Source organism: Rana temporaria, chromosome 6 (assembly GCF_905171775.1).
Source record: "Rana temporaria chromosome 6, aRanTem1.1, whole genome shotgun sequence".
Classification (NCBI taxonomy): domain Eukaryota; kingdom Metazoa; phylum Chordata; class Amphibia; order Anura; family Ranidae; genus Rana; species Rana temporaria.
In genome coordinates this window covers 140820094-140832582 of record NC_053494.1, presented here as the reverse complement: position 1 = coordinate 140832582, position 12489 = coordinate 140820094, and the positions used below count along the sequence as shown (strand labels likewise).

Genomic DNA, 12489 nt, shown 5'->3' with positions numbered 1-12489 from the left:
CCATAGTGGAGATAGCGGGGGCAGTACCAAATAGCCGATTGAAAAATCAGTTTGGGTAAAGACACCGCTGGATTCCTGGACAAGTAAGTGTCCTCATATTAAAAGTCAGAAGCTTCAGTATTTGTAGCTGCTCATTTTTTTTTATTTCTGCAGGAGCCTAAAGCTCCTCTTTAAGTGGAGCATAGTAAAGTGTTTACTATGCTTCAGTTTGTGAATGAACAGGAAGACGCTGAGGCTGCAGAGAAAAATAGTGGAGGAGCTCTGTCCTTAGTCCCTTTCGCTGTCTCAAGAGTGAGACATCAGAGTTCTGTTTCCTGATATTTTACCAAAAATCTGATTGAACAGAGAACAGTTAAATTCTTCAATGTGATAGAAATGGGACAAAGCAAACTTTCCATGCTGCTTTATTGTATCCACTGAGCAAAGTTGCCAGTATGCCTCCAAACCCACCAAAAACGATTTAGTGTTAGGCAATGGTGTGCACCACTGGGGCAGAAAAGGGCAACCTAGCCCATCCATAGACTCCTTTCCATGGGCATATTTCAAGTATATATTTTTTGCCCTGGTGAAAGATGGTGTTTTACAAGATATGTCATCTGATGTTAAAGGTATCCATGTATGTTTTCCTGCGTGCCTGCCTGGGCAAAAGGTTTAATCTGCTTGCAGTAGTTAGTTTGCATTGATAAGTCCTCTCTCTTTTTATCCTTTTAGAGTTTAGCATTGCACACAGGATTACACACTAATTAAAATCTTGGCTACTTCGTGCTTTGTTTAAATCATTTTACAATCTTGTTAATCCCAGGGCTTTGCAAAGAGTCATATTTGGAAAGTCCAGTATTACAAACAGTTCCAGGAATACCCAAAGGGCCAAGTAACCCTTTCAGGCCTATTATAAAACTCATCTGGAAATTGAAGAAGGGTGGTCCTTTTGGTTGAAAACAGTTAAGCAAAAGCAAAAAAAAAGAATAGCAATGTATCCCTTAAAGGAGAAACCACAGATGGATGAAAATTTGGTAGTGTTTTGTTTCTTCCATTGAGCAGTCATACTCAATCATACTCAATCTAAATATCAATTAAACAGTTGGCACTTTGATCAATCATTTATTTTTCGATATGCTTTTTACATAGGCTCTTTTTGTGCCAGTTCCCAGAAGCTGAGTAGATGGAAGAGAAGGCTACTGTTGGATGACTTTGCGTTGTGTTCAAGGTCTAGCTTATTTTCTGATAATAAGAACAAAACCAGTAAACTACAATGGTGCTAAATTGTTTGTTTGCCTCTAGACTTTGAATGGAAGTCTCAATATTTTAAGAAATGCATTTTCTCCTCATGTTTGTCAGACTACAACACGTGATTCATGGAGGACAAGTGGAGCTTAAGGCTCTAGGGCAGTGGTTCTCAACCTGGGGGTTGGGACCCCCTCGGGGGTCAAATGATGATTTGCCAGGGGTCACCAAATCCTGGGATGTTCCTGAAGCCCGCACTGTTCTCCCAGGAAGGGAGACGATAGAGGGGGAGGAACAAAGAAAAGGGGAGAGAAAGGAAAAAAAGAGAGAGCAAGAAAGACAGTTAGGGGGAGGGATGGGGGGAAAAAACAAGGAATTAGAATAGAGAGAGATGAAAGGGAAAGAAAGGAGAACAAAGAGAAAGAGTGGTACAGCCAACAATGTACTATAAGGGGTTTTAATACTGTACGAGTGGAAGAGCTAAATGTCCATGGGTTAGGAGCGAAAATTACTTGTCTTGCCTTGGGTGCTTTCAACCCACGCTATGAAAATAATTTTACTGTTAGGGGTCCCCACAACTTGGGAAATTTTATCAAGGGGTCACGGCACTTGAAGGTTGAGAACCACTGCTCTAGAGTTTCTTTTCCTTAAGGTTCCCAATATATGGACCCAACCCTTCCTACAGAGACAAAAACAATCTTGCACCAGTGATATTGATTATGAAGCTGCAGGTTCTAGCATTGGTACTTTATGTTGGTACCTTTAGGTGCAGGTAGAGTTGATGTTCAGTGTAGAAGATCCCACAACAGGGCAGGTGGTTAATGTTAGGCCCCATTCACACCTGAGCACTTTGGAATCTCAGCGCGTTGATTAAGGCCTCATGGCCAAAACATGTGATCTTACTTATACTGTACTCACCTTCAAGCTAATCAAAGAAAAAGGCAACTGCATGTTGCTAAGACCCGGTTCACCCAGGGGCAACACGACTCTGGCTGCGACTTTGCAAGGCAACCTGCACACGACCTGAGTGTGCACCACAGCGCGACTTGGGGCGACTTACAAGGCGACTTCAAGTCGCCTCCAGAACAGGCGACTTTCCAGTGGCCAATCAAACAACAATCAGCTCTGTGGGAGGGAGGGGGGAGGGAGGGGTTTGCCTGAGAAAACAATTTTCTCTTCCTGTATTGTTGCTTCAGTTAAGACAGATCCGACTTTGGAGGCGACTTCCATTGAAATCAATGGGTACAAGTCGCCTATAATTCGCCTTAAATTAGTAAAGGAACCTTTTCTGAAGTTGGAGCGACTTCAGTAGTGTTCATTAAGACGGCTCCATTCACTTTCATTGATTTTCTCAACAGCGCGACTTGGGGAGACTTCAAGTCGGATCCCAAGTTGCCCCTGTGTGAACCGGCTCTAAGTCGCCAGTTGTATCCAATTTTTGCATCTAGTTCTATGAGTGATACTGGAGACACTACCAGCCTGGGCACTGGTTTTTCTCAGCTTCCACATGGGATCCTGGTGAGAATGCTGCTTTTTTTCTGCTTGTATGAATTGGGAAATTCTGCCCACGATTCCAAATCGTGGGTTTGGGTGCCATTCATTCTTAATGGCACCCCAAACATGGTGCAATTTCTCTGCAATTGTCACATGACTCATGGAAATCGCAGAAAATACAAGTGAAAAAACACATAAAGCTCATCGCCCAAAAATATGCAGTGGCTTCTTGGGCACATTTGTCATACACAGGGAAACCAATTCATGTGAATGGGCTTCCAAATGCAGGATGCTGGTGCGGAAAAATGCACCGCCTTTGTGATCTGCTGCACATGCAATTGCGTTGTTAATGGCATTCCAAATGCAGATTGCAAACGCAATGCATTTACTGGCACCAAATCGCATGATACCACAGTACCATGCACTTTGGTGCCGTTTGTTTTTTTGCATGCACTACTTACTCTACTTACTCTGCTTTGCTCTGCAATTTCAGCCCGAGCAAACATATGGGCTAAAAAATTAAACCGCATGGGAATGTTCAGAAATCGCATAGGAACATGTCAATCTGTGTATTCATTTCAAATCACTGCTAAATAATAAACACTAAAACTACCACAATGCTTTTTCCTCAGGGTCTTTTTTTTTGTGCCAATATTAACTGTACCTGTATTTAAATTCCCTATTGCCAATATTCATGTTAGCATTGTAGCGTGTTTCTAAACCACATGGCAAAATGTGTGTTTTCTATGGCTTTTGTCACACGTTCCAGAAATGCCCAGTTGTGAATGCAGCCTTCTATGCATTAAGATACAAACCCTCTGTTTGCAGCAGCCGCCCCAGCACCCCCAATACTTACCTGAGCCCCATCTCTCTCCACAAGTTTCTCGGTCACCCGGGACTCTCCTCCTGATTGGCTGAGACACAGCAGTGGTGCCATTGGCTCTCGCTGCTGTCAATCAAAGTCAGTTAGCCAATCATGAGAGAGAGTGGGTGGGGCCGAACCAGGGCTCCATGCCCCCCAAGCTGCTTGCTGTGGGGGCACTCGACAGGAGGGAGGGGCAAGGAAAGACAAAGAGGGACCTGATTAGAGGAGGATCTGGGCTGCCCTGTGCAAAACCACTGCATAGAGCAGGTAAGTATAAGATTTTTGTTATTTTTAGAGAGAAAAAAAGGTGAGACTTTACAATCACTTTAAAGAAATAGATAGCGGTCACATTTCAGAAATGGTCAATATAAAGCATCAAAACATATTGTTACAGTAATGCAATTGGGATTTGCAGACTAATAATCATAGATTTTGAGGATGACCTAGATTTATGTTGTATAACTTGATATGTTAGGGCCATTAATAGGCATTTCTCCCTTCCTTTATGTCCCAGTAAAAGTGGTCAGCAAGATAATAGAAAGAGTAAATCTCCCTAATGGGGACACAGGAAGCACTGAACCCCTTCACCACTGTCTAAAACACACACACAAAAAAGAAAACAATTGACTTAAGATAATTTAAGGGCAATGCTATTGATGTTCCAAAGTCAGGAAGGGCTTAACAATGTTATATTTTTGTCACTGGTCATTGACTATATGCTGGAAAGTGGTAGCAGGCACAGTTTAATTGCATACCTGGAGGTTAGCATTATGACTTTACTGCCACCGGGGGGCTAGCAATTTAAAGTCTTCACGTGTTGGCATTACAAAGCTTTGTACATTTACCAATGCTAGTGGTTGGTAGCATATATTTTCTTGTACCAGAGGCTGATTCTTTGTTTCCCCTATATATTAGAGATAAGTATTATACATTTTTATTGAGTCTAAGGCTGGCATTATACGATTCCAATACCATAGGCTAGCACTATTTTCCAGGTGTCAGAGCCTGGCATTTACTGACAGTCAGAATTGGCATTATACTTTTAACAGACACCGACAGCTAACATCAGAAGCAGGCAATTCTGCAGAAAACATTCTGTTTCAGACCCACATTCCATTTTTGCCTTAGGGCCAAAACTTTGTTGAGATTACCCTCTAAGTGGTAGAAGCTGAGGTTTGCATACCTCTGTGTATTTACTTGTTACATTGTACATGATGTTTTGCTTTGACACAAGCTTGTTTGATTTTAACAATTTTAACAAGGTTAGTAAAAAGGATATAAGTTTTTTCTAACCCTGTTAAAATAGTTAACATTCTTTTTTTTTTATAAACTGGTTCTAAAAATGATGGCGGTATGTGTAGTAACATAAAAGAACGTCAAGAGACTATTTTAGCCCAAGAAAACGATTGAAGAGAAGTGCACATGTACCCAGATAATGGACAGTAAAGAATTAACATGTTCTTTCAGCAGAACTGAAATCATTTTATAAAAAAATGTAAGCAGGCAGGCTATTTATCTCAGAAAAGACATGCAATGTCTCTTCTGAAATAAAAATAGACCTCTTCTGTTTCACCGGTACAGTGCCGGTATGCAGAGCTCCTACATGTGTAGGAGTTACATCAAACCGAGGCAACCAATGAAAATCCCCAAAGACCGGCAACCAGGGAGTAGATGCCGTCGCCTGCAAAGGACCTCTCATGGCCTTCATACCAGTAAACATGTAAGTAAAGGGTCTTTAGTTCCACTTTAACAAGCAGTAAACAGGCTTCAAAACATTGCCTCCCTGACCTCACTAGCTGCTTTTACTGTGAAGTGATTTGTTCTCAAAGGCCCTCAAAGATCACAGCAAAGATTCTTAGGACCCATTCATACTAGCGGCATGCTAAAACATATATATATGCTGTATATATACTATATATATATATTGTTGGGATTGTACAAAGTTACACGTCTGTAACTATGTGTGCTGTGCTGCGGTGGCCTACAATGTTATCATTGTCCTACATCTCACCAAACCATTGTTTTCTACACACCCACTACCGTTAATCAGGTGCCAAAAAATCACAGTCGTAGTCATATAGTGTGAACAAGCCCTAATGTCTTTATGTCTTTATGTCTGGCTTCCATGCGACTTCAATGGGATCTGACTTTACTCCGACCAAATCAGGCTCTTTGAGCCTGCTATGAATCTTGAGGGGGAACTCAATGCCAAAAGTGAAAAAAAAACGAAAAGTGACATGCCCCCCCCCAAAAAAAAAAAAATTTGGGGGAGAAACCCCATGCCAGAGAAAAAAAACAGCATGCGGTTCGCCCCAAAATCCATACCAGACCCTTATTTAAACATGCAGCCCAGCAGGTCAGGAAAGGGCGGGGATGAGCAAGCGCCTCTCCCCCTTCTGGACCATACCAGGCCACATGCTCTCAACATGGGGGAGTGGGTGCTGGGGGGGCGCTGTTCCCCCTACCCAAAAACACCTTGTCCCCATGTTGATGGGGACTAGGGCCTCTTCCTGACAACCCTGGGTGGGGGGCTTATTGAAATCTGGAAGCCCCCAGATCTCACTCCCCCTATGTGAATGAGTATGGGATACATTTTACCCCTACCCATTCACCCCTAAAAAAAGCAGTGTAGTGTTAAAAAAAACAAGAGACGTTTTTCGACAAGAGACGTTTTTCGACAAGTCCAATTATTGAAAGTGAAGAATGTCCCTCATCGTAGCTTCGATGTGTCTTCTTCCTCCGGTCGTCTCCCTTCAGTGATGTGTTATTCCTCCGGTCGTCTTCTTCTCTCTCTGGTCTTCTCCACCGCTGCTTTCTTCTGCGATGCTGACACGGTCCTCCTCTGCTGATGGCTCCCACTGTTGTGTCATGTGCGATGTCTGCCAGTTCTTATATAGCCATAGGGCATGGCCATCCAGTACCATCACCATGAGACTTTGCCCCTGTGACGTCACGTGACGTGCTGTTGAAGTCAGAGCATATGTCGGACTAGTGTGAACCGCCCATTAGTCCTTTTCAACAGCTTAGAAACACCTGTTGTTTGTTTACATTGTTTGCCAAGATCTACTCTCTACAAAAAGGATCTCAGGAGGAGATTTACTAAAACTGGTGCACACAGAATCTGGAGCAGCTCTGCATAGTAACCTATTAGCTTCTCTGCACTTTTATAGCGGGGCACTTTTAACCCCTGCTAGCGGACGAAAAAGGGTTAGAACCGCCTGCAAAGCTCTGCTACAGCGGCGTTTTGCCGGTGGTACAGCAGGGCTGCCCATTGAGTTCACCGCCTCTAATGCGCTCCAAAGAAGTTCCTGGCAGGACTTTTTCTGACACCCTGCCAGCGCACCACTCCAGTATGAAAGCCCTCAGGCTTTCACACTGGAGTATATGGAGAAGCTGTTTTAGGGCGCTTTGCAGGCGCTATTTTTAACTCTATAGTGCCTGCAAAATGCCCCAGTGTGAAAGGGATCCTAAAGTATGGCTCTGATTGCAAAGAGGACCTGTGATTGCAAATGGGACAGTGACTGGCGGGGGGTGATATAAGGTGGGGGCTGTGATGTAAAGGGGACTGTGATGTGATGGGTGTTAGTACACTACTGTAATTTGAAGAACAAGTCTGTGATTTGAAGGGGAAACTGAGGACACTGATGTAAAGGGGGGAGCTGACGACTCTAATTCAAAGGGGGGGGGGACTTTGATGTAAAATTGAGCTGTGATGTGAAGGGGGAATCAAGGACACTTATATAAAAGGGGAACTTGTAGAGAGTGGAGGAGAGATATGTGATGTGAAGGATCTCGGAGCAGAAAACATGAGATTTGGACCTCTGTGAGAAGAAAATTCTACTAACTGGACCTCCGTAAATTAGAGTTCAATACCCTTGCTTTATGCTATTACAAATATAGCTAGGCATATATTTCTAGAAACTTGCACTTTCATGAAGCTAAACTCCAGGAATAAAAAAAAAGTAATTTAATTAGATTTATCAATGGTCACAAAATATATACATAAATCTGCTTTGTGTGCACCATATTCATCTATGAACCCAGTTACTACCTTGTAAAGCTAGTTACATGGTGACATCATGCTGCAGATTGCTTGTGCAGAGAGCAGAGCTATAGGAGGAACCCAACAAGTCCACCCACTACAGGCTGCCTGCAGAAAACTGCATTGGGTAGATACAAGCCCAGTTACTTTGCACAAGGAGAGAGCAGCAGTGACCGGTCTTTATTACAGAAAGTGCCTACACAGAGGCAAAGTTCCACACTAGATTACTGCACATATCTGGAAGAAATATACAAAGCATTCAATTAAGAATATGCATGCCTATTGTATTTAGTTATTATTTTCTTATCCCAGAGTTTTAATGACCTCCCAAATGCTGGCACTATTTTTGTTCAAGATGCCATGGATGTCGCAGACAGTTTGGCGGATCCAGCTTCATTAGTTCCTCAGGAAACGTACTGTTTGTCATTTGACAGGTGGAAACTCTTAGTTACTTTTTTTCCTTGTTGTCTGCCTGCAACTCCCAGCAATCAATAAAATGCTTCCAGTCATTTTCGATTGGGTTTTTTTTTTTGCTGCCGTTTTGTGAGCCTTTTATTAAAAACCTACAGAAATCATTTCAGAATAATATCTAGGAACCTTTGTGCGGGTGAGACTTTATTCATTGATTTTTGTGGCAGTTACGGGCAAAGATCTCTTCAACTTCTAAATGCATGCACATTTTTCTTGCATGCTGAGGTCCAATTCACAGACTAGAAGGTTAAAAACACATAAAATGTATTTCATATAGAAATATTTAACTACTGAATATGTCATCTGAAAGTATATTGAGTTTATATTTAGGAATTAAAGCATCCCTTGCCTTTACATGCAATACTCATTAACTCTAGGGTAAAATAATAAGGTATACCTGTACCTTACATCTTGCACTGGCAGGCTCCAGTTCTCTCACTGGCCCCCTCTTACAATGCAGGGCATTATTCCCTGTGTTGCATTTGATAACGTTGTCATGTGACTGTAGCCTGGTGCGCTTTATAGAAGAGGTTCTGGTGGACTGGTCACACAGATGGAGGAGCCTGCCAGATAAAGTAAGGTAACTATTTATCGTATTCCTCATTTCAGAGAGTTAATGAGCAAGTTACCCAGGAATGAAACATTTCCAGAAGTGTTGCATTCTTGCTTCTGCTGACCCCAGCTGCTGCTCTCCACATTTCCCTGTATTACCCCACCCACCCACTGCTCCCCCATACCTACCACCTTGATCGCGGCTGAGAGCAGCTCCCAGTAAAGCCTCACATTGACTTATATGAAATTGAAAAACTGTTTTGCTGTCTGAGCCACTATCTGTGCCAGGAGAGTGTACCCAACTTGAATGGCATGTAGGACAAAAACACAATGTCACTGGAGTGATAGCTGGGGCCACTGACATCATGGCCAAGATGGATGCATACAGCAGCATTCTGGGACCTACTTCAGCTGCACCACAAGGGAAGCTTTTACAAGGAGATTGATTTTCAACCTAAAGATAAATAGATATAAAATGGCATTGGCACATGCAATAATAAACGCACGCCAGGGATACACTGGCGTGACCAATTATATTGCCTCCTATACGTACCTTTACAAGGTGCGTTTAGGAGATTAAGCAGCAGGAATTTTAAATCGATGGACTGGAGAAGCGGTGAACCAATTTCTCCTAGCGGGTGATCGCCGGCCTCAGGTACAGCAGGACCGGGAGGAGGATGAGGACAAGGTCCAGTGTAAGTTCACCTTACAGATTCTATGTAAAGGTGAACTTACCCTTTAAATATTCTAGTGAACGTTTTTTTTAATGTTGTTGTTTGCTAAGTCAAAAAGTAAATCCATCCAGATATCCAGTGCCACCCTGTGGACTCTGCAGTATTATCTTCCCACCCAGGTTACCTCCGAGGACTACAAAACACCTATGTTCGGGGGGGGGTGTTCTGTTGTCCTGTCCTAATGTAACAATATGACCTCTCCATAGATACAGTAATGTGAGTGAGTGTTGCCACCCTAGGACAGGAAGTGTAGTATTGGCGGGATCTCCAGGAGAAAATAAAAGAAAAAAGACCTGAAAAGAAGAAAACAAATGTAGCCACCATATTTATACCTGCAATATTTTAAATTTTTGGTCTGGGGCCCAGACATTCTTTGATGTTTTCACTTATGCACTTTCTATAAAAAAAAAAAGAATAAAGCTGTTTTTGTTCTAATAGCAATTTCTCTGATTATAAGGTGTAATAAATCCTGGTGAATTAAACAGTAAGCAACAAACATTCAAATTGCCAGGCTCATGTCAGACTGCTAACGAATGTTGGGATAATTAGTATTACTTATAATAATAGAAAATAATGACTTTTAATAGCAATGAGCACAGTTATTCAGAGCTGATGCATTATAATTCATTCACTCACTAGTTACACAATAAATTCCCAGATCCCTCTGTTACAAGAGCTAATGGAAGAGTGTTTAGTTTTTCTACTGGGCTCTTAATTAATTTTAAGTCATGAAGAATGCTCCATCTACAGACAGTTTCATTTTATCTGGTCCCCTAACCTTGATGTAAGGGGAATTGGGACCCCTCAACCACGTTGGAGGTACCTTTGAAATCTTTATCAAGACTAGTACACTTATACTGGACTTACTGTAAACATGTAGCACTCCCCTCTTTGCATCTTCTATAAAGAATGGAACTGGAAAAGTAATGGAGACCTTTAGAAGAGTAGTGGTAGGAAATTTCATAAATGGGAGGAATGTCAAAAAGGGGAAGGAGGGTGGTGACATTTAACAGTATATATATATACTGTATATATACAGTAATATAATAATATAATATACTGTATATCATGTTTGAGCGTTCTATGTCTTTTTCTAGCAACAAAATTCTGATGTGTACATGTAGGAGAATAATGCGCAGTCACGGAACTCAGGACTAGGTTGCTGGCGCGCCGCCGGCGGCGTGCTCGCGACCCACGGCTGGGATCTTAAAGGCGACGTACCTGTACATGCCTGTGCCCAGCCGTACCCTTCTGTCGACAACCTGCTAAGTCCATTGGGTGAAAAATGTCATAGGAAAGAGAATAATAAGAGAAAGGATGTCTGTATGACTTACCTAGTTTTAATAAACCTTGCTGCAGTTAAGCAAAAAAAAAAAAAAGGAGAGCCTAACCTATGTTTTTGTGTGCCAGTGGGGGAGAAGGTAGACCCTGGAGAGCCTATGTACCTGTGGTTGGTTGCTGTATATGATGGATGACAGGAAAGTGTGGCAAAAGGGAGTAGGTTGAGGGCTTCTTCTTACCGTGTTAGATCCTCTTAGGTAAAAGGATGCCACGTTAAGCAGGGTATACACTAGTAAAGTTTTGTTTGACATTTTTCTGTTTAAGAACATTACAAGAACATTTGTTTGTTTTTTGTATCATAATTTGGGTTAAAATAGACATTCGTTTTCATCCTCAGTGATGAGAAAATTCAAAAGAGCAGGATGGAAATGTTTCCCTTAGAAGCAACGTTCAATAGATAGAAGCAACGTTCAATAGATAGAAGCAACGTTCAATAGATAGTGGGGTTACCTAACCTAGGCATACAAATGGAGTCATAGAGATATCAATAACGGTCACCAACCCAAACAAAAACTAGTAGAAACAAATAAAAGCAAAACTGGGTGTTCTAGGGTGGCCTGCCGGTAGTAATATAACTTACAAGGTACACAGAAACCTCTTATAAAAAAAAAAATGTTTGTACAATCAAACTTATTTTTTTTTATAAGAGATTTCTGTAAGTTATATTAATACCAGCAGGCCACCCTAGAACATCCAGTTTGGCTTTCTTTGTTTCTACAAATTTTTTCTCGAACTTCAGAATTTCTAACAGTAAATGTGGTTTTCATTTGGTAAAGCCCATTCATAGATTTTTCAGCATTCAAATGTACTGACATTTTTGTAAGAATTTTCATAAAAAATTTTGTTCGAAATTCCACTAGTGTATACCCAGGTTTAGATGTCCAAGCCTCCTAAAATTTAAGTGGTTAAGATCGTAGCTTGTTGTTCTCCAAAATTTAACTTTGAAATTATTTTATTTACATATTTACATTAGTCCAGCTCGGCACAATGTAAATATGCATATTTCATACCCGACGGACTGCTGGGAAGCTGAAAATCACTGTTTCACAGTATAATGCCCCGTACACATGATCGGTTTTCCCAGCGGTAAAAAGTCTTCTGGGAAAACCGAGGGGAAAGCCGAGAACCTGCTCGGCAAATTTTTCCCCCTACACATGGACGGTTTTCCATAGGAAAAGTACCGGGAATCCCGGCAGGAAAAAAGAAAACATGTTCTAATTTTTCCCACGGGATTTCCGGCAGTTTTCCTGTCGGGAAAACTGCCATGGAACATACACGCGGCCAGTTTTCCTGGCCAAAAACTGTCATGGCATTTTTCCAGACGGGAAAACTGGTCGTGTATACGAGGCATTAGCCCCATTCATCTGGGTCCTGATTAGTTCTATGCTAGTGATTCACAGAATGCCTTGTGTTTTTTTTTATTTGAATGAGTATCAGCCGTTCTCTGACTGAACATAGTGAAAATTGTGACGTCACCATTCCTCTCCGCTACAGCAATCAAGATGTCATTGAGAAAATCAATATACCACAGGTAGAATTTTTGAACATTGTGAACTTGGTTTTTAAAAGCATACAGCAATAAAGAACATGCCCTGCAAACAAAGGCTATACTTTTGCTCAACATTCATCCCTAAGGTTAGAAGCTAAATTCCCACTGTGCACTTCTTTCAAACTATCTGTGTAATTTCCATTCAAGTAGCATAAATAATGAAACAGAGAATTTCTGAAGCTGAAAAGATGATTATTGCACTTACGGCTCTCTCACA

The 12489-nt window shown here is 41.7% G+C and overlaps 1 protein-coding gene across 1 annotated transcript in view; it reads left to right on the top strand.

Annotated features, from left to right (window-relative positions):
- Positions 1-12489, top strand: part of ERBB4 (erb-b2 receptor tyrosine kinase 4) — a 1211692-nt gene that overhangs the window by 677648 nt on the left and 521555 nt on the right. The window lies entirely within an intron of this gene.